Raw genomic sequence first — 26,147 nt, 5'->3', positions numbered from 1 at the left:
AGGAAGAACCTCCGATGGCACATGTAACCTCGCAGCTTAACCATAACGCGTTCCTGACCGTGAATTTTGTGCGTGTGTTTTTGTTTATAGCGCATTCACAAGAACCCATTAGCCAGAAACTTCAGTAACAACCTGTATTCAAAGCATCACTGCTCTCGAGTGCTTCACCTCAATTCTGCCAATCGAGCGGCCATCGCCACGCGCTTGGCCTGGACACCCGCGGCTGCTGTTTTGGGAACATAAAGCAACAAGATGGTCGTCGACCACCTTCGATTTGCTCCGCGGCGCCGCCCGCCATACCACGCTCTTCTGTTCACGTTTCGTTCCCCGGGGGCGGAAACCGCTAACTAGTGGTGGTAGTGGTGGCGATGATGATGGTTGTTCGGGGGCATGACGCACAGCGATCAGTGGCGTTGATCAGTGGAGCTTCTGCTTCTGCTCTCGAGAAGAGGTTATATGACGACAACGGGCGAGCGAGCGAGCGAGCATGCGGCACGGTAAAAGAAAATGTGCGAGAACGGCGAGAGGGGCCAAAGGCTAAGCACCTCGCCACGACCACACCACAGTTCCCACCGTGAGGGGGCCCCCCGGGCCTTCTTATTGCATCGGCCGGAGGAAGCGTGAGTGTGAAAGAGTGCGAACGATTACGCAAATTAAAGGTGCCAACATCGTAGGCGAGCGGTTGCGTTGTCTGGACGACGCCACACACCACCATCACCATCATCACCATCATCACCAGCAGCAACAGCAGCAGTAGGCTCCGCGACTCATAAACATGGCGACAAATAGCGGGGCGGAGAGCACACACATCATCGCCAGAGAAGAAGATGAAAGCCAACGGATCGGCGCCTGCGTTTGTAACATGCTCGCGCACGTAAACCCCCTCGTAAAAAAAGAGTTTATTGTTTTGTTTGATCAAGTAACGTAATGTCACCATACGAGGAAAAAAATAGTCTATCCAAGGCACCCAACAAAACCTCTCCCTGTCCAGAGTGTGAACTGTCGAAAACTGCATTCTAGCTGCTGCAGAAACACAACCCCCGAGAAGGGGTTCGAGAAGTCTCTGGTGGGAAAGTGGTGAATCGAAAGGAGGTCCCGCACGAGCACGCAGCAGTAATGACGAGAGGCAAGCGGCGGACGGCGGTCGGTCGGTCGGTCGGTCCGTGTGCGATGAAGCAGGAGAGGGACCCGAGAATGAGATGGAGGCCGCACCGATGGTGAGCAGATGGCGGCAGCAGGCTAATGGAAGAGAAGCTACAGAGGGGCAGCAGCGGCCGCAACGCTTATGGGGTGCCGCTGCCTGCCATCCATTCCGCAGCCGTACACACCTTGTCCCGCCAGCCGCCAGCCGCCGTCGCCACCTCTGCACAAAGATGGCGCCTGATGAGGGGAACGATGCACGGAATTGGATGGAAATCTTCCCCCAACGGCAATAGCGACAGCAATACCATCAAATGCGGGGAATGCAAATCGTCGCCGCGCAAATCGTGTTTTCGTGAAAGAGGGCCGCGTGAAAGAGCAGAACCGCAATAGGGCAGGGGGCAGGACGGACGGACAGACGGGAGGATGGGTTCCGGAAAGAAAAGAAAATATAGAAAAGCCAGCCCACATCAGCCTTTCCGTGCGTGTGCGTGCACTTTGTGAGTGTTTTTAGCGGAGGGCATCGGATATTTAGCAGCGGAACGATAGGTGAGGCCATAGGAAGAGCCCACTTAAAACCGTTTACCATTCCCGGCACGTACCACCACCGCCGGTATCGTTCGCATTCTCTTTCTCTCCCTCTCCCTTCGCTGGGCATCGTATCTATAATCGAACGCACGAAACGCGCTGCTTAGTTTGTCTCTAGCATATGTCACACATTTCGCACGGACAGGCGAACACGGCTTGCTATGCTCTATGGTTGCTACTAGCGCCAATTCCCCGGCGTGATACGAGATCAACTGGATCAACGGTGGATTCGTAACGCGGATCGGGCTGGTCTCTTGTCATGTGTAATGGAATCAACATAAATTTCGATTTGCTACCAAGTTCTTGGAGCCACACACGTCTTTCCATGCTACCTTATATATGCTTCAAAACAAGACAACTTTTCCCTAGGAAAGGAGACTTACACTCGCGCGGCATTACCTCGAAGCTTATGCAACCCATCCAGCAGTACGCGGTGGCGGCGGCAGCGAGTGCTTTTCACATTTTAATGGCATTGCGCACACACACACACACGGGCGCGCGTGCGATCGGTGCTGAGGTGGTAATGTACGGCCTGAGGCCTGAGCAGGAAAGAGTGCGGGTGAGAGCGACATATTTTCACCCGGACCGGCGCGGTTCGAGACCGTCGCCATCGTCGCCATCGTCGTCGTCGTCATCATTCAATTCCATTCCCCACGCACGCAACACCAACAACAACAACAACAAAACGATGCCGATGATGACTGCGCGGACCCAACGACTCGTAGTGGGAGAGCTGGAGAGGTATACCAGCGGGGAAGGGGAGGGTAGGCGATAAAGCGCGTCCTATCCGCCCCACCCTCTCGGTCGACCTGTCCGTGAGTTAGCCCGGGAGATGGAACGGTGTGTTTGCGAGCAGAGAGAAGGGTGAAGTAATTATGGCGATGGCGCACCTTTCGTTCTCTTCGTTGCCGGCCCCCCGCACGGCACTCTTCTGGTGCACTCTTTCTCTTCCTCTCTCTCTCTCTATCTCTCTGGTGCTGGGCTCACATGACCACCTACCACCCACGAATCCAGGCCAAACGAATACCATGGTGACGGGACGGGTTGTGGAAGCCCAAACCAAGGGAGGGCGCGGCTGTGGTCAGTGGAGACCAGCGAGTTCGCGTTCATATCCACCACCACTTCCTCTCTTCTGTGCTTTTCTCCGGCGTCCCTTTGGTGAAGGGATGGGGCGGCGGCTGTCGTCTTTATGCAAAACTCCCGTATCCTGCAAAAGGTATTTGTGCAAAAGGGACGGGGTGTGGTTACGCGGCGACAGACACATCACTTGGAGTACGACGGAATGCACACACGGCGAAGACCGGCAGCAGCAGCAGCAGCATCACCGGGCGAGACGAGACGAGACAACGTTTGCTTCGATCCCGTACGCGTTTGCATCCACTTTGACAGCTCCAGGCTGCAGAAGTGAACTCAGCACTATAAAAGCGCACTCGTGTCCCGCTCGCAGCCAAAAATAGACGAAATGGATAAAGTGCTCGGCCCTTCTCGTCGTCGCCGTTCTCTGTGCACTGTGCATCGCAGTTATTTGCAATGAGGCCACAGCCCCAAAAGTTCTGGTGACACTTCTCTGCTCTTGGAGCACCGCTTCCTCCTCTTGCGGCTCTAGTTATCTTTCGGTTTCTCTTTCTCTCTCCCTTTCTAGCTGGTCAAACCTACCAGATGCAGTAACCGTGCATCAGCGCAAACCAGCAGCAGCTACTACGATAGCTCTCTGCGCGGCTGATGATGATCGAAAATTGTTCCAGTCTCGCAGGAGAAGAAGAACTCTCCCCGTCCGGCATCATGGTGGCGGGGACGAACAAAAAATGATTATGCCATCGATGGACCAGCAGCAGCAGCATCAGCAGCCGGCGACCTGGGGACTCTGCACACCGCCAGCCGCCACTGGCGCGCTGCTAAAGGCGAAAAATTCAAAACCAATCCTCTACGCGCGACGGAGAGGACGGGCTGGAGAGATAGCGTGGACGACGGTGGACACGAACGATAGGGAGACAGCAGCAGCAGCAGCACCGCCACCAATCCAGATCCATGGGGCAAGGGGCAAGCGCACAGGAGAGCGATGGAACCCACAACAGCGAGGAGGAGCAGGAGGAGAAGAAGAAGAGGAAGGTCTCTCGATTCCTCGCGCGTACAGTCGCGGTGAGACGACGATCCAACCGACCAACCGACCGACCAGCAGCAGCAGCCACACCACAAGCACACAACACTCGCGCGCACACACACACACATACACCGCCCATTCCACCTTCACACACCACCCGCTCACTCACTCGCAGGCGCCCTCTGCTGCTGCTGCTGCTGCTGCTGCTGGCTCGCCCTGCTGTTGCGTCTTCCTAAACGAGAAGCAACGACCGGCCGAATGGACGAACAAGCGGACGGACGGACGGACGGACGGATGGTCGGTCAGACGGGCGAAGAGTCATCATCCATCGAGAAAGGCCGCCATCACCGTCGCCACCGCCACCGCCACCGCCACCGCCGCTACCACACACCAGCGGGACCGACAAACGCGCTTCGATGATGATGATGAGAGCGAGAAACGAGAAGCATTGCGTGGAGTGGTCAGAGGAGGGAAAGGAGGGCCGGTGGTTGTGTGGTGCGCGGTTGAGCGTGAAAGGAAGCGAACGCAGAACACAGAGCGCGCGGATCGCGCGGTCGTCGGTGTCCGGGGTGACGCGGGCGCGGCACACGGTGGCTTGGGCCTGGGCTGGCTATATATCTGGTGTACCGGATCGATTTGCTGATGCTAACCTGCTGCCTCGCTCTCGCTCGCTCTCTCTTTCTCTTTCTCGCTCTCACGCACTTCCGAGCTCGATGGCCGCCCCGCGTGTTCTACTCTCCTCCTATCACGATGGCCCCCTTCCTTCTATACACAGCAGCAGCGGCAGCAATCACCAGCAGCAGCAGTGACGGCGGTGGCGGCAGAACCACGCGCGCGCGCATACACACACAGCCACAAACACACGAGAAAACGGGCGCGAGCGGCTGGATTTGACCCTCTCTGCTGCTGCTGCTGCTGCTGCTGTCGCCCAGGCACGTCGCAGCCACCACCATTCCCTTCTCCACAAGTGCCAAAAAGGAACAAAGCGGAGCGCAGAGAGACCCGAACACCAGGCAGCAGAGCAACAACGCTCTTCCTTCGTTGGTTGCCTCTGCTGCTGCTGCTTGTGCTGCTGGTGCTGTTGATGGTGCTTCGTGCAGAAAAACCCTCCCGTGCTTGCTTGCTAGGGTGGGAGAACGGTGGGACCAACACCCCACAACCCAACCTCTGCCTTGCGCTGCGCAATGCGATGGGACGACGACGGCGGTGGTGGTGCTGGTGTCTGATGAGTGAGTTTGCAATTATCCTCCCGGTGTAGGTGTAGCTGGGAGCAGCAGCAGCGGTTTGTGCGATGGCCGGGACTGGGGCCCGGGACACACAAATCAAAATCGAAACGTAAAGTTCTGGCGGATCGAGGCAAGGTCTGGTACCATCATGGCACAGAAGTGAGTGATTCTCGAGGGCGAGCAGCGGGAGCGCGATTGAGGGGGAGCGAGCACCAACCAACACGACACAGCCATCGTCATCGGACGGTCGTTTCATTGGTTGGTCGTTCGTTCGTTCGGTCGTTCGTACTACGGCAATTTGGGGCGACGGTTAGGGGGGTTGGGTGTGCGCGCGCGTTATATTGGGAAATGGAAATGCGTGACTTCTTCTGGAAAAACCCTCGCACAGCGCGCACCCCGCAATGAATCGATAGAAAAGCGGATGGTTGGGAAAGAAGGCACGGGCGCGGGGGGTATGATTACATTTTCCCAGGCCAGCACACTGCGCCACCGCCACGGACAGGACTGCAAATCCCTCCCCGCCCGTCTAGATGATGCTGCTAGTAGAGCAGGCGACAGACGGAAAGAGGCACTATGTGTGTGTGTGTGTGTCCTTCGCTCGCTAATCTCGGCAAGGAGAAGTGCTCTGCTGCTGCTGGTTAGAATACATGTTGGATCTGTGCCAGCAGCGGCATCGTGCATTGCGCGCCAACACCGTTGTACAACGCGATTCCCCGAGTCGATAAACAGCTCGAAGCTACACCAACCACCACAACGACGAACGGCGCTCGGTGTTGCAAAGATGATTTCGATTCATTTTCATTAACAGAAAGACAAGATACCCTGATAAAACTACTTATCAGAGTACAGCAAATCGATCATTCCCACACTGCTGTCATATGCGTGAGGCGGTTTTTGGTGATGACAGAAGAAGCGGGCGCCTGTTTTTTTTTTCCTCTTCTATCCGAGCAACCTACGCCGGCGGTAACCATTTTCCAGCGAAATCTTCTCTCACTTTCTGGCACGAATAATAAATCATTCTCTCCCTCTCTGCTCCTTCTTTCCTTGTTTTCTTTTTCCTTCCTCGCTCTCTCCCTCTCTTTCGCACACCAAGGACTCATAAAACAATGTCGCATCCAGCCCCAGCAGCCCAGAGAACCCCGGGGCGGGCGAATGGAGAGAAGATGAGCCGGGAATGAATATCGTAGCAATCACCACCAATCGCGCGCCCCTCTGCTGCTTGCTTGGTCCCCGGGGTCCTCCCGGTGAAGCACCGAGAGCATGGTGATGATGGTGGTGGTGATGGTGGAATGGTTCCTTATTTTTTCCGGTCCTTTTCGGCGCTGCCATCGCTTGTTGGTCGGTCCCCGCTGGGTTCCTGGCTGGTGCTGGACCCAGTGCGCGCGTCAGGGTCATACGTCAGAGCGGTGTGTTGTTGGTGGTGTTGCCGGGACGGAATTTGGGAAACACACCAAATTAGTCGTGGACTTACTGCACCGAACGTTGGCCAAACGGGAAGACGTCGGGGAGCGACGACGACGACGACGACGGCGATGACGAAAAACAAGAAGAATGAAACCCAAAAAGGATCGAAAGCGGGAAGCAGCAGAGATCCAGAAGAAAAAAAACGATAGCCCAAAAGGAAGCAGACAAAACTCCTCTCTCTCTCTTTCTGGATGGGGGGATATGTATGTAGAAGAGGACTGGTAGCTGTGACTTCGATCGATTGGATGGTCCATCAGCTTACCATTGGACTGGCGCTTTGAGATTTGTCGATCTTGTTGGCATTCCACAGGCTTCTATATATCAATGCTCAACTCGATAGATAGTTCGATGGATTAGTCAATCTATGGTGCAAAACGCACAATATTGCACGAGGCCGGGCGCTAGAAGTCGTTTTTTATTGCCACCGGCGACCGGTAAGATACGTTGTACGGTACCGGGGCGTCAAACACCCCTTTGCTGGTAGCAATATTACCATCAAATGCAAAAGGGGTCCCCGGAAGCATATGGAACCCCTCGTGAAACCCTAACCTAAAAATTTTAACCCGTCATCAACGTTCGTTAGCCAGCCGGAGTCAGGCAGGGCTTGTTTCGTATGTTTTGCACGAAAAGGCGTGACAGTTTGTGGGACACCCTATGTCACACTGTGCAGGGTCAACTAAGCCTAGCACAGAAAACCTATCAACGGTGTGGCGATAAAGCGAGATCCGGTATCCTCCTATCATAGCAATCGATGAACATCTGCCCAGAACAGCCCAGAGAAAATCAGCCGGCCTACTTGATCTGCACTCTCCGTGCGCACAATTTATCGCCAGATGGATGCGCAATAGTCGAACGATTGATTTGCTGTTGAAACTATTTTAATTCCTCCAAGCGGATATTATGCTTACCATGGTTGCTGACTCACGGGAAGAGGAGGCCTCCTCATACACACGGACATGTCAGTGTCATCTGCAGCGAGCGGTGGGCACCATCGGACGACATCACCGATGGGTTTCGCCGATTTCGATATGCACTGTGTGTGTGTGCTGTGCTGATTGCCGCATATTCAACAACGAAGACCCACCCGATGATGGTAAGAGTTCGATCTTCGCTGGCTGCTGCTGCTGCCCGGTGTGCTCGAAGTTGAAAGATGCTGACACGAAGAAGCTGCCCGCCAGCAGGTAAGAGGAGCAGGCAGGGCAGGGCATGAGCATGGCCGTGGTGATGTCGGGTACGAATGATGTTGGTATTGCTGCTGCTGCTGCTGCTGCTGCTGTTAATGGTGGCGGCTTATGAGCAGGTAGCCAGCCACAGAGCAAGAGAGCAAGGGGTGTTGTTTGCCTCCCTGAGCCAACACAACGCAGCCAGTGCCAAGTGAGAAGGGAAGGAGCGCGAAGGCGAAGGGGTAGACGACAATCGGAAACGATTGCAAGGCGCGCGCGTTAAGAGTGGGCGATGATGTTGAGTTGGTGGACGGGTCGGGTCGGGCCGGGCGGTATGACAGTAAGGGGAAGCGGAAGGCCGAGTTCGAGTAGTGGTAACCACGGGCAACGAGGGAGAGGGAGAGAAATAGCGTGTGTGCCGAGCATACCAGTGCGAGCGGCCGAGCGAGCGAGCGAGTGTGTGAAGGGGGGAAAGAGAAAGAGCAAAGAGCGAGCTGCTGCGATGTGGAATCGCTGTTGGATGGGAAGGGACCGACCGACCGACGGATGGAACGGAACGGTCAAAGAACGGTTGATGGAAGCCGCAAATAAGAAAAGAGGAAAGAAAACCGGAGAAGAAGAAAACGAAACGAATCCAAAATGTCAGATCTGTCTCTCACATCGACGTGTTCGCCACCGTGCCATCCCCCGCCCTTCCTCACGGGCGAGAGCGCCGCTGGCTGTTTCGCCGCGGTGCGCACACCACATCCCTTCCACACCACACGGGAGAACCTCCGCTGTACACCACCCCGTGTGTGCTCGCACCATCACACACATTCCACACACACACGCACACACATACACGACGCTCGCTGCTCTCGGCGGGCAATGGTGATGATGATCGGGATCACACGCGACTCCACCGCCACCGCTGCCGCTGCCCCTCTACGGTGGTCGTCTTGCTCTACGTGCCCGGGTCTCTCCGATGGCCCCCGGGGTCGAGTGATTGAGTGCGGGCGGTTATAATGAGAAGCCGTCTCACACCTCAACTCTCCCCCCCTTCAACCTTCTCTTGGTGGTGCTCGTGCGTACCTCAGCCACGTCGTTGTGCTGTGGTGACGAATACTGCTCCTGTGATCTATCAAGTTCCTTCCGTCCAGCCAGGCGGTAGTGAGAATGTCCCTTCCAATTTGTGCGACTTGCTCGATCGATTTCCATAGTTTACCTTTACACCTTATCGAACACAATCAAAGTACTTCGTGCGTGTGCGTGTGCGTGTGTGTGTGTTCCAGGAGAAGCAAACATCAAATCAAGCGTTCGAGCGGTGAAATGTAAACAACGCGTGTTCCATTTTTTTTCTTCTAGCAAACAAATGACAGGTGAGCGATGGTGAGCTGGACCGCATAAAAACCAACTTGATAGAAAAAAAACGCTGAATTCATTTGCAACCATACACAGACACCAATCCCCGCTAGCGCTGGATAGTAGAGTGCAGCGCATAAACGAAAGCATAGCTTGCCTCGTTCGAAACTGTCAGGATGGAGGTCCTTTCGACTGCGTAGCAGATGCGAACGGAGAAACGGAGAGTCCCTTTGGTGCCTCGTCTCGTTTGTGTTGCCCTTCCCCTCCTGCCGCTGCCCATTGCTTCCATGTGTCAACCGAGCCGCAATTGTCTTTTCGCTTCCAATCCCTCACACAAATACGAACCAGCCAGCCAGCCAGCTAGCCAGCCAGCAACCAGGACGATGATGGTTGAGCAATCATGTTGAGCAGAGAATGAAGGCCAAGAAGAAAAGCATAGCCTTCTGCTGCCGCTACCATTTCGCACTTTTTCTTCCGTTGCTTACCGCGAGACCCGTTTTGCTACCTTTTTGCTTCGTTCCTTCTTTTCTTCTTAATTTTCATTCCATCCCCGCGCCACCGCGGTGTGCCATGCCTACGGTCGGTCCCGTAAGATGCGAAAATGAAAACCAATTTTTATTTGCCCCCTTTTAGCGTCGCGGGGCGCACATAAGCAGCAGCAGCGCCGCCGTCGTTCCTTGCGCGTCGCTCTCCACACGCGACACACAATCGCAATCTTCCAAACACGCATACACACACGCAAAGAGACAGGCACACAACCAAGCAGGCGCGCGGACGTGACCGAGACCGAGGCGGCTACACATAAGCGTATTCTCGTCGCTATGCTGGTGGTTTCCTTCTTGCTTCTCCGGCCATGCCAAGGAGGCGGCCCTCACGCGCGCATCGCGCTGTGATCCCTTTTCCGGGGCAACTTTTCAGCGTCCCCGCCAGACCCACTCCTCCAATGGCGGCCTACCCATCCCCCCTCGGCTACCATCATCATCAACACTAGCAACACAAACATTTTGCATACTCTCTCCCTCCCGCCTCTCTCTCTCTCTCTCTCTCTCTCCCGCTCTGTGTCCTCGTTTCTTCTCTACCGTTCTCGGTTGGATCATCGCAAAACATCGCCAGAGCCAGCCGCCAGCGTCTTCTTCCGCCATCGGAAGGGCCGAAAACTCTCCCCAACCCCACACCCTTTTATGTGCCATTACCGTGTGCCAATCTCGTGCGTGCCTCACCGCCGCCGCCGCCACCACCGAGAGACCGGACGGACAGCGACAAACACACACACACACACACACACACGCGCGCGCGCGTGTAGAGCGCTGCAGCGGACCAAGCGGTCGTCGCATCAAATCGAAGCGAAAATAACGGAAGCTAGGGAGTGCGAAGGGTGTGGCGCAGCGCGACGAGGGTGGCGGTTTCCCCGCCAGCACAACACAACAAAAACACATCGTGGACGACAAACACGAGACGAGAGAGTAATGGCGGCGGTCGGCGGTCGGCGGTCGGCGGCGGCAGCAAAGAGACAACAACCATCGGACCACCAACAACCACCTCGCCTCCGCCACCGTCACCACACACGACACACGCACAGTCCCCATCCCTTCCCGTTCCGTTCCGTTCCGTCCCGTCCCCTTCTATCCAACGTCAGAGAGCGGGTGCGCGCGCGCCTTCTTCGATGGAACACGACGAACGATGGTGGTGGCGACGGTGGCGGCGGTGGTGACGGCGATGGCGACAAACAGAACAATACCAACCGCGGTGAAGGCGGACAAGAAGAAAACGGGCGGTCAACGAAGAAGAAAATAACGTCAACCACGACCACACCGGGAGCGACTGCAAAGGGGAGCGCTGGTGGCGCAGGAGAGCGGTGGTGGTGATGGTGGTGGTGAGGAGGGCTAAGAGACTCAACGAGAGCCGACGAGCGCGACGCGGTTCGCGATTGAGATAATTAACGAAAAGAAACGAAATAAAAAAAAAAGCGGTCTACCCCCTCGGCAATCCCTTGTGTCTGTTTACACTGCCGCGTTGCGCACTTCTTCTCTTTGTCGTTCGGTCGTTCGGTTGGTTGGTCGGTCGGTCTGCTGCTGCTGCTGCTGCTGCTGTTCGATGATGATATCCTCACCTCTCGCTTGCTCGCACTCCACAGGCCACACAGGACAGTGACGACGACGACGGCGGCGGCGGCCGGGCGACGGGCCACTCACACTCGCCCTCCTGCCCTGCGACACCCTGCCCCTCCTGCCTGTCAGCGTCAGCGCTTGGTTTCATCGGAAAAACGATGGCGACGCGATTAGCGAATCGAAATTCTTCCATCGCTGACACCATTTCTAAGCCTTCTAAGGATACGGCACCGAACGGAAGGACAATTTAAACCACCAGAATGCAGCACCACCGTTTCTTCACCGCACACAGCAGCAGTTCGAGCCGACAATGCGGTTTTCAGCGTCCGCATTCAGCATAGCAAGCGGTCGAAGATGTGGTTAGAGGAACGTCCCTCGGGCCGTAACACTACTTTCTTCCTCCTCGAGTACGCATCGCATCGGGGGATTCGGTACGCAGAAGGAACACTATAAACAAACGACTGTTACGACACAGTACTAGCTGCACCAGCGGCAAATGGCAACGAAAACAATATGCTACACGAAATTACACTCGTTCACGCACGCACGCTCGCACGAAAACGCATCATACCCGGGGACACTGCGTTGCGCCGTGCGAAAGAGCGAGAGGCAGGTATTTTGGATCACACTACTCCAGTAATCGTACTCGGACAAATTTTCAGCGGCACCTCTGGAACATGTTCGTCCTGACGCGTTTCAATTTTCAATGCTGAGAGCGCGGCCATTGAGCAGCGCTTGGAGCGAGAATCCCGCAGACGCCGCCGCGGCACGTAGATCTCTCGCATCCCGCTGCCCGACCGACCGATGTAGGCCATCCCTTTCCGGTTACCGGCAAAAAAGAAGAGAGAGAGAGAGAGAGAGAGAGCTGCCGGCTCGCTCATCGGAGCGGGAATGAAAAAATGCTCTCCGGTGCGCGCTCTCTCTCTCTCGCTCTCTCTGTCTTGGCTGCGTCGTTCCGTGAGATGTTTTTTTCACCTCCACAACCCTCTCCCGCTCAACCATCTCATCCATGGTGAGAGGAGCGCTTTGGCTATTGGCGGGGCGACAATACTGCGGGTCCATGGCCGATTTTTAGCGATTGTTACCTGCCGCTGCCGCTTTGCGAACGGGTTTATCGCGACGATTGATTATCAGAAAGCGGGCCGCACCGCGTCCCGTGTTTCCAGCGTGCAGTCGCGCGCGCGCCAATGTCATGCAGCTGCTGCGAGAAACGCTGAGGCAGCGGCACACACCATCATCTAGAGGACGGGCATCGGTCATCGATTACTCACGCGAGCAGCGGCTCATCCGATACCTGCGCGTACACACCATCTACCATCCTCCTCGTTCCTTCCTTTCTGACCTCGCTCCGCCGTCGTCGTCGTCGTCGATGCATCCAACGATGTGTGCGTGCCTGCCGTCGCCGCGCCGCTATGGAAGCTATGGTTCGCATACACCGGAGATCCACGCAAGACAATCCGATGTACCTTAATGACCGCAGTTGTAAGCATAAGTGGCCCCGAAATCTTTCGCGCGCGCATTGTCTACTTTGCCTCGCGAATTCAGCATCGCTGAGGCGTCCGAGGTGATCTTCCTCGGTGACACCGCGTGAGCTTGCGGTTGGCCCGGGGCAGGGTGACGGAAGACGGGTAAGAGTCCATTCGATCGAACAGGCGAAGCAAAAGGGTTCATCTCCTCTCAGCGGCCAAGGTATCCCGCGACAACGAGAGAGAGAGAGAGAGAGAGAGCGAGAACGGTTTGGGCGCGGAAAGAGATAGCCAGCCGCCGAATCGCCGAAAACCCCAAAACGAGATCAAGTGAGGCACGGCGGGTATAAGGAGGCTGCTACAGGAGGTTGAGCACGAGGGTAACAGGGGGACGAGGAAGGGGAAACTCACTCATTTGCTCTCACCTCCCCGGTTTACTTGAGCATCTCACTTTTCTAACGATTTTTTTTTGTTTTTGTTTAATGCTCACCGCTGCTCTCTGCTGCTTCGTGGTGCGCCGTGCTCGTCTCTTAATCCCTCTCACCCACCTCACCTCAACCCCATTCACCCCCCCCCCCCCCCCCCCCCCCATATGGGTGGACGGTTTTTAGCTCCTGCCGCTGGGGGTGTGCAGATGTTGTGTGGTTGATAGTTTTTTCCCCCTTTTTCGTTATTTTCTCGTCGCTTTGCCTTATTATAAATTCCTCCTAATGCTCCCTCTCTCTCTCTCTCTCGCTCTCTCGTTCTCTGTGGACGCGTTCTCCGGCTGGGACTCTTGTTCTTCCCGCAAAATCCAACATTTCGCCCCAAAGCGGCCACCAACCATCGAGATAGGTGCCCAGCGCGTGAGCAGGAGGAAAAGATGCAGATGCTGCTGGCAGAGGGAACGGAAAGGAAGAAGGAGCAGAAAAAAGCAGAACCAGCGGTCGCGCGGTCCCCTTCAACCCCTACCAGGGCGGTCGATATAGGTGCGCGCAAACGATGCGGTTTTCTTCGCGTTGTCCATCCGCGCCGCTGCCGATACTCGGCGGCTATCCCCACTACACGGTCCCCGAGCCTGTCTTTGCCTTCGTTCCGCTCAACTCCGCTGGCCAGCCGAAACCAAGCTCTTTTTTTTTAATTTCGTTGTCCATTCCCGATTTATAGCTCTTGACAACGGCTTGGCCACGGCGGAACCCTTCGCGGTTCTTTCGCGTGCGCAGGAATGAACAAAATATATTCGCACCGATTTGGGTTCTTCTTCTTTTGGGCACGAGAGACCGCCGCTCCGTTCCTGTTCCGGGGGATCAGCAGGAGAAGAATATTTCGGGCTGCGGATACGCGGAATTAAAAGTGAAATTCAAAATGCCCGGATTCGCGCGAATGTTGTTGGCAAGAGCACAAAAGGCTCGGAGGTTATTTGATTTCCGCTAGTACCCGCTTTTCTTAAGATTTTCCGGAAGTTTTATTGTTCCAGCGAGTTGTGGTGGAGAAGGTTCAGCATTAGGAATGTTTTTTTGGTTGTGCTATTGCACTTGTTTTGGCCGGCAGTTCGGGAATGAGCTGCTTTTGATAGTTTATAAATGGGGAAATAATCCTGTTCTAGCACTATTCATAGGGTTTTGATCGAAAAAATGATCACTAGAGTACTTGTTACTACAGGATGTCAACAGGTTTAGATCAATATGAAACAATTACCAAAAGCCATGTTGACTGAAGGATGGGATTAGCTCCTTTGTATCTCGCTGCACGTGCTCTCTATATTGACGATATTGTCTCGTTATCTACCTAATAGAAACAGGCTAATTGTTGAACATACCATCACATAATCTCAATTACCGCGCAATAGAGTAGATAAATTAATTTGCAAACACGACACGTTCGGTGTCAAATATTTTAAGGTTAGGCGAGATTGGAACACGCAAACAACAGTCAATCGCTGGCTCTCGATCTCGCTAGCTGCTGCCCCAACAAACAAATTGCTATCATAAGAGAAGCGTTCATGTAACTCCGGCAATCGCTGGATGTGTCACCAGCACCAGCGCCATAATTGTCATTTTCCAATAATTTCACGATCCATCCAGCGCATTGTTCTACAGCGTCGCCTTTTCCTTCTTTTCATTTGCACCGTTCCTACTCCAACACACTCCTACGGGCACTCTCTCGCTTCCGTTCTTTCTCTCTCTCTCTTTCGATCCATGCTCCTGTCCGGGGATGGGAATAAAATCGAAACAAAAATGTCGTCAAAGTTGGCGACCCTCAGACAAGAGCAACGCACACAACCGTCGCGCACAGAAACCAGCAGCAGCAGCAGCAGCGCACTGACAACCAACCCGGTGGGGTGTTTGGGGGTGAAGGCTAGGCTTGCCCTAATCGGTACCACTTTCCTTTCGCCTTCGCCTGCCCGCTGCTGCTTCTGCTTCTGCTGCTGCTGCTGCTGTGGAGCAGTTTCTTTCTCTTCATTTTGCGTGTCAGCCACCTCCGCCCATAACGGGAGCTCCACCGGCTAGCCCTAGCCGAGCGTCTTCGCCAGGACTTTGCCGGCACAGAGCCAAACCGAAACCACGGGGACGACGACGACGAGGACGACGAGGACGACGATGACGCGGACTGCTATTTCGTTACCCCGACTTTCTGTTTTGTTTCCTTCTTTTTCTTTTTTTTATTCACCATCCCCCGGCCAGTCTCGGCTGGGTCTCGGTTTGGCCACGGCTTGCTTTGACCAGCTTTTTTGTCAATTTCTCCTGCGTCCCCGTTTCCCGCCACTTCCTTCTGTGGTGGTTTCCAGGCTCGTGTGCACGCGAACGCTTTCCGTGTGTGTGTGTGTGTGTGTGTGTGTGTGTGTGTGTGTGTGTGTGTGTGTGTGTGTGCCTTATGTGTGTGGAGTACGGTCAGGATTTATGATCCTTCCTCTTGCAGGCGGCAACCCGCACCAGAGCGGCCCACGAGAGCTGCCGAGGCCAGCGCCTAACGCTACCTCCTTCCAATCAACAACGGTCGGTTGCGTTCTTTCCGGAAAACGGGAAATGCCTTTGTGTGTGTGTGTGTGGCTGTGTACTTGAGAGTGAGAAGGACAACAGGATTGCTAGAAAGAGAGCAACGATAGTGATAGAGAGAAAGAGAGAGAGAGAGAAAAGGAAAGAGAGAGAGAGAGAGAAAGAGAAAGAGGGAAATAGAGTTCAGATTGGGAGAGAACGGAAGGGAGCGCATCCACTTTCCCGTACTTTTCACGTCGTTTTATGAAAGAAAAAAAAAAATCTTATCCTTCGTTCCGGCTCTCCGACATGACCCCCCTCCATCACCATCACCACCGCTTCCCGCTCTCGCCGGTTCCATTACCTAATTCCTTCCCGGCAGATCCTTTTTTCCTCGCGTATTTTTCGTTTTATTCGCTTGGATCCCAATCGAGGACCACCACCCCACTCGCCTGGAACTGGTGCGCTGCTCACCCATTGTTGGCCATGTGCTAGTGCTGCTTTAGAGATGGTCGTACTGCTGCTGCTGGTGGTGGTGATGGTGTTGGTGGTGTTGGGAGTGTAATTTTTATGCTCACCTTCTACGCCCACCGCGCTTCCTTCGTTTCCCCTTCGGTGCCTTTCCCAGCCCAGCAGCAGCACCAGCAGCAGCAGCAGCCCAATCCTTGGGGTCGCATTGCAAACGCTGACACAAATGGCAATCAATAACCGAACACACCGGGAGCTAAGGGAAAGCCCCCGATCCGCAGCGAGCTAAGCGGGCGGACCAACCGACCGAGCCAGAAAATGAACGGTTCAGAGGTGGTGTGTTGTGGCGGTGGCCGCGACGAGCGAGAGAGAAGTAATTTCTACGGGGCGAGGCAAAGTGAGATATGCGCGCCCTCTTCTACGCCCCCCACCTCGCCACGGTACTGCTGGGCTTCCTATACGCGTATAGCAGCCCTGCTGGAGTCGCTGGAACCTTCCTTTTTAAACAAAGGGGCCAAGCGAAAGGCATCGCGAGTGTGGCGAGTTCGAAGCAAAACAACACAATCCAGAGGCACAGCGTCCAATAAGCAAAGTAGTGGTGGGTGGCCCACGATTTTGTTTTTTGCAATGTCCTCTCCTCTCCTCAAGTGTAGCGTACTCCAGCGGTGGCATTAGGTGGTATTGGTGGAGAAAGTATAGAGGTCGAGACGCTGGAACTGGCAACGGGTGTGGTAATTTCTATCGCTTCAAACATCTGCTCGGTTCGGAGTCATGGCTGGCTTGGATGAGGTACACTCGCGGTACATAGCGTGGAGGCTGAGTGCGATATTAATAAAAAGGCCGATGTATCTGTCCGAAGTGTGCGGAATCTCGGCTTTTTGGACAGCGCTGTCGCCCTCTCATGACGTATATGCATGTTAGATGGATCAACATGTAGGAAGATGTATTTTTTAAAGAATTACAGAGTACCTACACGTATGTACACTTTGGAGATCTGAAAACTCAAGCGTCAAACTTGCAAGTCTACTCTGGAACAGGAACCACAATCTATGGACGACCTTGACCGGCAACAGAACCGCTTACACCCGTTAACATCTGGAGAAGGTGCGAATTGGTTGTTTTAATAGGTCCTAATGATAATGGTGCTAAATTTTGGCGCTTCATAGATGATGTTGGTATGGGCGCCATAGATGATGTTGGTATTCATAGATGATGTTGGTAACTACAGCCTTTCGCCATCCGTTTTCACACATTCAATGCATTGTTGTTACGATATGTAATGCTTCTTAAGATGATAATCCCGGAAACGTTTAGTTCTGAAGGTCTACAATCAGGAATGCACCTCTCCAGATGAGCTGCGGCGATTTGGTAGTTTCAATTTAACATAAAGACCCATAAACTAGTCAGATATGATAAGTGCGAGCGACTTATAAACTAGATAAATAGATGTTGTCTCTTGTTTTTGTTTATCTTATATTAATCTTTGATTGCCAAAGAAGAAAAGGCATAAAACGATGTCTAACCAATATTTAAAACGTTGCTACTAATAAACCTAGTAGACAATCATTGGGATAAATTAAATGATCGGAATTAAAAGGAAATAAATATGGCTTACTTTCTACATAAATCCGTGCTTCAATATATGTTGATCTGACCAAATCGCAATACATGTGGTATAAGCAATCGAACAAAGTCGCAGCTATGGCTTCGCAGCTTTTTATCGAAAACCAAAAAATAATTAAACCCAAAAACCGGATACCGCGGTGAGTGGTGCAGATGGCCGCCATCGGTTTAACGCAACCCGGGCGTAATTATCGCCACCGGTATGAGCAGCGCGCATTCGTCGTCGGCCCAAGACGATAAACACACTTTCACGCGATGTCATTCCGATCACGATCACGACATGAACTGGGCGCGCCACTGGGACGACCCAGTAAAAGCCGGGCAGCCGAAACCGGAGCACCTGGAGTTCGCACAATCTTGTTTGTAGCCACCCTTACCAGCGCTTCAAAGTCCAGAAAGTTGAAGACAGTCGGTGAGAGGAACGATACGGTTACTCGGTTTCTCAGACGCAGTGTAGCTGCTGATGAAATGGATGACCATTTGTAGCCGGTGCCATGCAAACAATAGTTAATTATTCAACTTGGTGGCGCAATTTTGTGTCTTTAAGTCGTTAGTGTGTCCGTTAAGATTGCAGCCGTAAAGGCATTGCCTGTGTGGGTCCTTTTGAGGAATCATTTGTGCGAAAGTGTCAACAGAGGGGAAGCCCATAAAGCATCGACATTGGCTTGGAGAGCGATTTTAACAAAGTTATATGTTTCATTGTCAGTATAAAATGTACAAATATGGTTCCATGCCAGTGCTTGATTTGAGTAGAGTCTCTAAAATTATTCCTCCTTCCCTTACTAGAATTAAACGTGTAGATTGTAAAGTACAAAGATAGAGTCAAAGTGACAGAACATAAAAAAGTAGTCCTTCATGACCTTCGTATTCATTTTTCTATGCTACATATAAGCCCTTACCCTACAACTAGCAACTGTTTTTCGATTTTAAATCTCTTAAACAAGAAACAAATGCGACTTATCATAACGAGTACTTTATAGACCGTTGCTCTAGTGACCTAACCATGCAACAGAGGCGATAGAAGGATTAAAGAAACATGGCCAACCGAGCCATAAAAAGTATGTAGTAGTAGTAGTCAATTTCTGCTCGCGAATGGATGCTGACTGAAAACGGTGGCCACTGTTTCGAGTATACTACCTTTCACCTTTTTGCCATTATACACAATGTGCTGCTGCTGCTTCAATGTTGAATATGCTGCCCCCCGCTCCCAAAAAAAAAAATACATACATTTCCTTCCCATTCTCTGCTTCATCTTATTCCTCGTATATTATATTATTGAAAAAAAAAGGCGAAACAAAATGGATCAGAGCAAAAGAGTCCGCGAAACAAACGCAGTCGCCTCGGTCCCCCCCTCCCCCCTAAGCCCCGTTGCCCCAGCAAAACATACGTGGCCATTTGGCTCGGCAGCCATGCGGAACTCGTCGTGTATGTGGCGTTTGTGGAAAACTGCGGCAGGACGGAGAGGAGGGGGATTGCGAGGGAGATGAGATAATTACAAATGACCACAGCGAGCGAACCGAGCGGGAACAACCGTGTCCCACCATCAGCGGCGGCTCTACCCCTTTCCCCTTTTTAACCACACGTCCATCTCGGCGCCATCCACCCTTCCGTGCCTCGTTTGTGTCCGTGTGTGTGTGTGTACGTGTGTGCTTTGCTCATTCCCCAATCCCCATCTTCCCCATGTCATGTCCAAGGTGATGGTGGTGGTAGCAGAAGTTCAAGCATCGAACGTGACGGACCCTGATGGACGCAGCTTTTAAACGGCCTTTGGAGGCAGCACTCTCTAGCTTTGGCTCTGTAGAGCCGGCGATTTAAATCGAAATCCAAATAATTTTATGACTTTCAGCAAAAAATGGGAACCTCTTTTCTGCTTTTCATTGCTCTCACTCTCGACGGCATGGACATGGAATGCCGGTATGTGTCCGGGCGGAGTCCGGGGAGCGGGTTAAAGGATGCCAACATTTAAGGAAATACATAAAAAATTAATGACAGCATGGTTTCGGCCATTGACTGGTGTTGATATCGATGTTGATCGATTATTGATGATAGCATCGCGGGTTAACAAAGTGCTTTGCTTGCTTTAGAGAAAAGAAAATTATTACTTAAGCAATGTAGTCCATCCGGTGCCATACTTGCCACAAATACTCTTCTATCTAGTTCTATATAATCGCACTGTACTACCTAAAACATCGCCCAGTTAACAGTCTTAACCCGAAAGCAACAGCACTAGATGTCAAGCAGTCCTTAAATGCTTCAAAAAAGAAATAGCTGATAAGTACTTCAGCGCATCTTCTATCATTATTACCGGGAACGAAAGGAAGGGATCAAATTTTACAGAAAAACTCCCCCAAATCAAACAACGATTCCAACGTATCTCCTGACATCGGTTGTCTATTCCATCGTCTTCTTAAAATGCCGTCCCCGGAAGCAGCCTCTCTCGTGTTCGATTGTTCAAACAATAGTTACTACTCTCGACGACTACTTCAACGATAATGAAGGAGCTGTTAGGGTGAGTGAGAGCGGTCTGCTTCGAAATGCGGAACTACTACCACGCCACTACTGTCCAGCAGCAATCGCAAGAAAGAACGTAGCGCCATCTGATGCTGAACCACATAAAGGATCCACAACTCCCGGGCGAGGTGTGAGGTGCCCGATGGAAAATAAGAGAACGACCCAACGGAGCCTTTCCCCTTTCCGTATTTTCACTTTTGTCCTACCAGCTCGCCCACCAACACACACACACAGACTCGCCGGATAAAAAACCTTTCCCATAACCGTTGGGCAAGCAAAGCGGACCGCTGGAAGCAGCCGAGCGTTACGAACGAAGGATAATGAATCCTGTTTTTGCGGCATGGCGGATGTGTGACCTGCGCCTTTCGGTTCTGCTGCCGAGTTCTGCGCCACTACAGGATATCCGGGGGTAGCCGTTCGTTGGCGTGCACGGAATTTATCCTCGGTAGCTCCTGCGATGCCTCGCCAGCCACTCTACCGTTCGATTGCGGGCCGTTCGAACGGAGCTTCTGCCGACCCCGGATCTCTGTGGTATCCGGAGGTTCAATTGGTGCAAACACCCTCCAGCGCGTTACTCCACTTCGGAACTGGGACCGATTGGCTAAAAAGTAATGCGTCCGGCCGTATTGCAACATGGAAACAATCGATACCCGCAAACGGGGGCTCGGAAATCGGACCTCTGCGAACCTATTGTCCAGCAGGATGCGTTGCGTAATAATGTGAACCAAACTGTCCTCTAATGGTAGATAATATTAAAATTTTACAAAAGAGGATCATGGAAATCATGCTAATCAAGGGTCATGCTCACGAACGGTTTGATTCACTTTATGTTAACCTCCCTTGCCAACACTAAAGCAATTAAAAAGGTTATACTATTTCCCAAAAACCGCAATCTGTGGTTCCAGAGGGTGGCCATTTTCGTTTTGGGTTCACCTTTAACATGAGTTTTAATGTCCCATGTTCCGGGCAACGTACTGGGAGCGTTCCTGCTGCGGCAGTGCTTAATGCTTCCGCAAAACAATCTTCTTCCAGCCGGTGCATGACATCACGCGGAGGCATTTTTTTTCGTTTTTCTTTCGTGGGCTCACCAAAACAACTCCTCCAAACAACCTTAGAATCGTGCAGACATTCACTGCTACCAGACCATGCGGATGCTGCTGCTGCTGTTGCTGCTGCTGCAAGAAGTTTATCTAGAATTTTGTTTCCGTACTCCCAGGACTCCCAGGACGATCGCCAAAAGAGAGCGACGCTACGGAAAATCCAAAACCCCGGCGGGGAGGCGGGGTAGCATCGTTGGGATGTCAACTCGCGTGAAGGAATTCTTAATATCCTTGTGCTGGCCGGGACCAACCAAGGCGAGCGCCATTGTTTAGGTCTCCCCAGTCCATGCGCCAGAATCGCTCCAGATACGGGGATGCTGGAACCGTTGGCGTACACGTCGGACGCTTCCCAAACTCCCCTAACACGTCTCGCGACTGTTTTTCACCAGTAAAAGGCATCCCGGGGCTTTTACGGTGCAAAGTTTTTGGGGCGCATCGTCGGCCAAAAACGCACACACAAAGCATCATGTTTGTTTTCGTATCTGTGTAACATCATCGCCATCCCCACACTGCCGTCGCATCGAAGCTGCAACGGACTAACCACCATTTTGCAGTGCTACGCTTTTCGCTGTAGCACGCCAGCAGCCTTCGCAGTTCCGCCGGTTGGCATCTAGTGGGCTGTGGAAGTCGCAAAACAACGGCGCCTATCGTCGCTAGAGCTAAGGGATAGAGAGTGCCGGATGTTGTTGTTGTTGGTGTGCGAATGGGCAATAGCTAACAGCAACACACACACACACACACACACGCACCCGTAGAACCTTGGAGAAAGTGCAACTTATCTCGAGTGGGTTTTTGGGGGCGCATTGAAAATGCCAGTTTTTTTTCCATGTCTCCCTTGTGTATTGCTGTGTCGTACGGAAAAGAACAGCATATCATAGCCGAAGAAACTATTCTCTTGGATAGTCGTTCCACCAGCACCAGGCAGCCGTGACCGATTTGGCCGATTAAATATCGTCCCTGTTGTGAGCGGACGTTATGGTTCTTCTAGATATTTATTGGTAATCCGTAGCAACATGACACAGCATGTCTACTAAAATAGATTGTACACTGAATCGTGTCTTGTTATTTTTTTTTCTTCTTGAGGTAGTAAGGATTATTACCCGCATGGCGAGAAGTGAACATTTCCCATGTCTAAAGCTTGATCCCCTTGTTGTAGAAGTAGACAAATCTGAAACCAATCTGAGAGATTAATAATTCATGCGCTTGTTAAGCTACACTTTTTCCACACCTCTCAACGCCTCTTCTTCCATCGCTGAATATCCGCTTTTGAAACATTTGAGTTAGAAATAGGTTGTGTTTAAAGGAGATAATCGAAATTTTTAAGCAACCATCGAAGACATGTCATCGAAGGTTTTTCGCAATAATGGTGTTGAGTGTACAATTTAATGCCATCTGATAACCAAATCCTATCTTTATATTATTGCATGACGAATAAATAGAATGGAAGTATCGATACATGAATTGGCAGAGCTTCTACTTAGATTTACAGTGTATGAAGTATATTTACTGACTTATTATCGTCGATCTTCAAATCAGCATCTTCGATTGATCTCTGTAGCGTTCGAGAGGAATCAAATATAAAGCAACACAATTTGAGAGGAACTCAATATCCTAATTGCAATTATCCTAAAGCCCTTGCAAGCACCAACGAGGGGCAAAAGGATTCTAATCGCCAGCTGAAAAAAAACACCACAATAAACAGATTATTCGATTCGAAAATTCTCGAAATACGAAATGGTTACCGTTGTCAGTCCCACTGGTGGCCAGCCCGATTCTTTGTCTTGCGCAACGATTACTTAATGAGCAGAAATGAAGCAAAAATCTGGTGCCCACTCTTTCCTACCAACTACTGTACTGCACCTTACACCGACAACGCGAGCAGTACTGGAAATTGGAATCCAACCAAAAATGGTGTCGCGCGATCGTGGAAGGACCCAGACGGCGGACCTTTTCGCCTTACCGCTCTGATTTCATTCTCCACGTCACACGGAACTCTCAACAGCTCAAGGGGATGGAGGACACGGGACGAGTGACGACCGAAACGGTATACCCCATTGATTGAGCAAAGGGGCCCCGGGAGTAGAATGTAGAAGTTATTTCATTTACTTCGCCGTAGCACCATTTGCCCTCGAATGTTCGAATGTAGTAGCGTTTGCTGTCGCGCAAAAGTGTGCTCGGTGTGCGAGTTTTGTCGGTTGTTTTTTCTTGCACGAAAAGCTCAAGCATCTCCGCCCTCAACTACCCCACGCCACCCACCAGAAAACGGGAGGAAAATCCTCGAAGAACATGGTACTCCGGGGCAAGGCAGACGCAGGCCAGACTCCATCACCAACCACGATTGCGACTGATGGTGGTATATAGGGGGGGAGGAGGACGGTTAGAGAGATAAGGCTGGAAAGAGATCACAGAACGGGAGCATGAAAGAGAGGGCTGGCCACCTCCGTCCACCCTACACCCTACGGTGTGCAAAAACCATTTTCAATCTTTTAAACACCAGCAACGCTCCAGCATTTCCAGCATTCACTGGGCTGGTTTCTCTCTCTCTTTCTCTCTCTCTCTCTCTCTCTCTCTCTTCATTTCTCTCTCTTTTTCTCTCCCTGGTAGGTCCCATTTTCTTGGGCCTTCCATATGGGAAGGGAAAAGGTCCCGGCAGAAGCCCCGACACCGTTTTTCCCCAATTTTTTCCTCTTCACCACCAGCACCAGCACTTCCTCCACCAATTACCCTCCCTTTCCCCTTTGCTCGATTGTCCTCGGATCTGGTGAAATGAATCTCTCGCCTCGGTACCCAGCCAGCAGCTATAGGCAGAGCAGCGACGCTGGTAGCAACGCGGGAGCAACCGAACAACGGAGCAGCAAGAAGGATGGATTCACATGCTGGGAGTGGAAAATGTTGGGCAAAACGTTTCCCCCCCCAGCTACCACCATGCCTTCCCCCTACGCTGGGCGCTTTTGGTTCCATTTTCTTCAGCTTTTGGTAGAATTAATTTAAATTAAGCAGCAGCAGCAGGGCACAGGAAGCCCGAGCAACTGTGCAACATCCGTGCTACCTCAGAACCACTCGAAGGCTCGAAGGTGGTTGAAAACGACGCACAAAGAGAGCGAGAGAGAGAGTGGAGGGCTTCGGGCTGCTTCAAAATTCCCTCCACGAAATGAGTCCCCAACACCAGCACCAGTACAAGGATGAAAAGGAACCAAAAAAAAAAAAGGGAACGGAAAATCGAAACGATCGCTAGGAACGACGATGAAGACGACGACGACGACGTCGACGGTGGTGGTGGTGAATCGTCGTCTCCATCTCGAAAGCTTCGATGTCCTCGATTTCGGTATTTCATCAGGATGCGCGCAACATAAGATGTGAAGTGGGGGCGCTCCTTCGCTCATTTTCTTCCCCTACCCCACCGTAAAGAGGCTGCCCGGAAAAACCCATCAACATCACCTGTCTGGCGTGTGTGTGTGTGTACTCGAGAGAGTGTGTCTTGGGTTGGCCTCTACCTTGCCTTTTTACATCAACCACCACCCATTTCTGCGGATCCTGCGCCATCCACGCAGTTCGGGGCCCAGACTATCGGGTCTCATATCGGATCCGGGTCCGATGGTACATGATAAAGGAACGTTTCCGGTCCAACGGTCGTTCGGTTGTTTCGCTCCCTCCGGTTTTGACCCTTGGGGGTTTTGGGCGATGAGATTCGTCTTCATTTCATCCGGTTGTCCGGTTCAGCTCAACAGGATTCGTACCGAGCCGACGAGAGGATGTTTTTGGTGGAAGATTTGCTGATCCGAATTGTGTATCGTTCCAAGAGGCTGTTGGTGCTTGTGCTTTATCGGGCATACCAATCGACAAACAAACGTTACATGCTTCCTGCTACACCATTAGCTTCATACTAGTATGTATTTTCAATTAAAACCAGCCATTCTAGGGTGTCGATTGGGCAGACGTCGTATCTTCGAATGCAGTTTTAAAACCGCAACCATCGCAACTTCGTCACGCTCGATCGTCATGGCGGATCACGGAAGAACGAAAGCAACACGGAGCGCGAAGAAATCGCAGATGAAAGAGAGAACGATGGGCGATGGTCCATTTTGAATTGGATGATGGGAGAGAGAGGGGGGAATTTATGAATATTTCAAGCAGCGTCCAAGAACTTGTTCTTCTCGTTACTTAAGAACACAACTTCCGATGATCAGGAAAGCAAGACATGGAAAGGGATTCTGAGTTCCGCGATCGATTTTCTGTTCAGTGAGGCGTCCTGCCTCTGGCACTCAATCTATTCAACATCAATGAAAAAACCATTCGTGCATTTTGGGATGTTGAAGTGCATCTTAAACAACTCGGGAACTTATAACAACGAAAGACCAAGTTACGGACACACAGCAATGGCAGTAGTAATTACATCAACTAACAGCTAATCTTGTTTACAATCAAAACGTCAGCTGTTTTGTTTAAAAAAAAACCCCTTATCAACGTACGTTGTTCGTACGCACAGTTCCCTTTCACCTTCCGCATCTCCAAAAAAAAAGCCAATCTCAGACAGCAGACAGCTAACCTCCTCACTCATCGGCTTATCGACCGCCATTCGATTCGCATGTTGGCGAGAAAACCAGTTTCACGGTCCCGGGTGCGCGCCCGAAACGCCACGCTTTCCTCTCTGATCCCCGACCTGCTGCTGCTGCTGCTGCTGCTGCTGCTGGGAGGGGGGCGCTGAGAGGACCCTGCACCGTGGTGCGCTGTACAACCCAGAGCAGAACCCAAAACAGGAAACATTAAAAACGCTTTTAAAGCACACACACGCCGCTGTCACCAGGCACCGTATAGTGGAAAGGGATGATGGCGTTAGAGGAACGCTATAACGCAGGCAACAGGTTTTATGGTGTGCGGGAACACACCGGGCGGT

The 26,147-nt window shown here is 52.2% G+C and overlaps 1 protein-coding gene across 4 annotated transcripts in view; it reads right to left on the bottom strand.

The window, feature by feature from the left end:
- The window catches only part of LOC125960220 (uncharacterized), a 45,617-nt gene extending 33,798 nt beyond the window's left edge, over positions 1–11,819 (bottom strand). For all 4 annotated transcript variants that reach the window (XM_049693484.1, XM_049693485.1, XM_049693486.1 and 1 more), the window contains exon 1: positions 11,703–11,819. The gene's annotated coding sequence lies outside the window, so the exon portion shown is untranslated. The remainder of the gene's footprint in view (positions 1–11,702) is intronic.
- Between the last annotated feature and the right edge of the window lie 14,328 nt (positions 11,820–26,147).

The sequence above is a fragment of the Anopheles darlingi genome, chromosome 2 (assembly GCF_943734745.1).
Source record: "Anopheles darlingi chromosome 2, idAnoDarlMG_H_01, whole genome shotgun sequence".
NCBI classification, from domain to species: Eukaryota; Metazoa; Arthropoda; class Insecta; order Diptera; family Culicidae; genus Anopheles; species Anopheles darlingi.
This window is presented reverse-complemented; position numbering and strand designations above follow the sequence as displayed.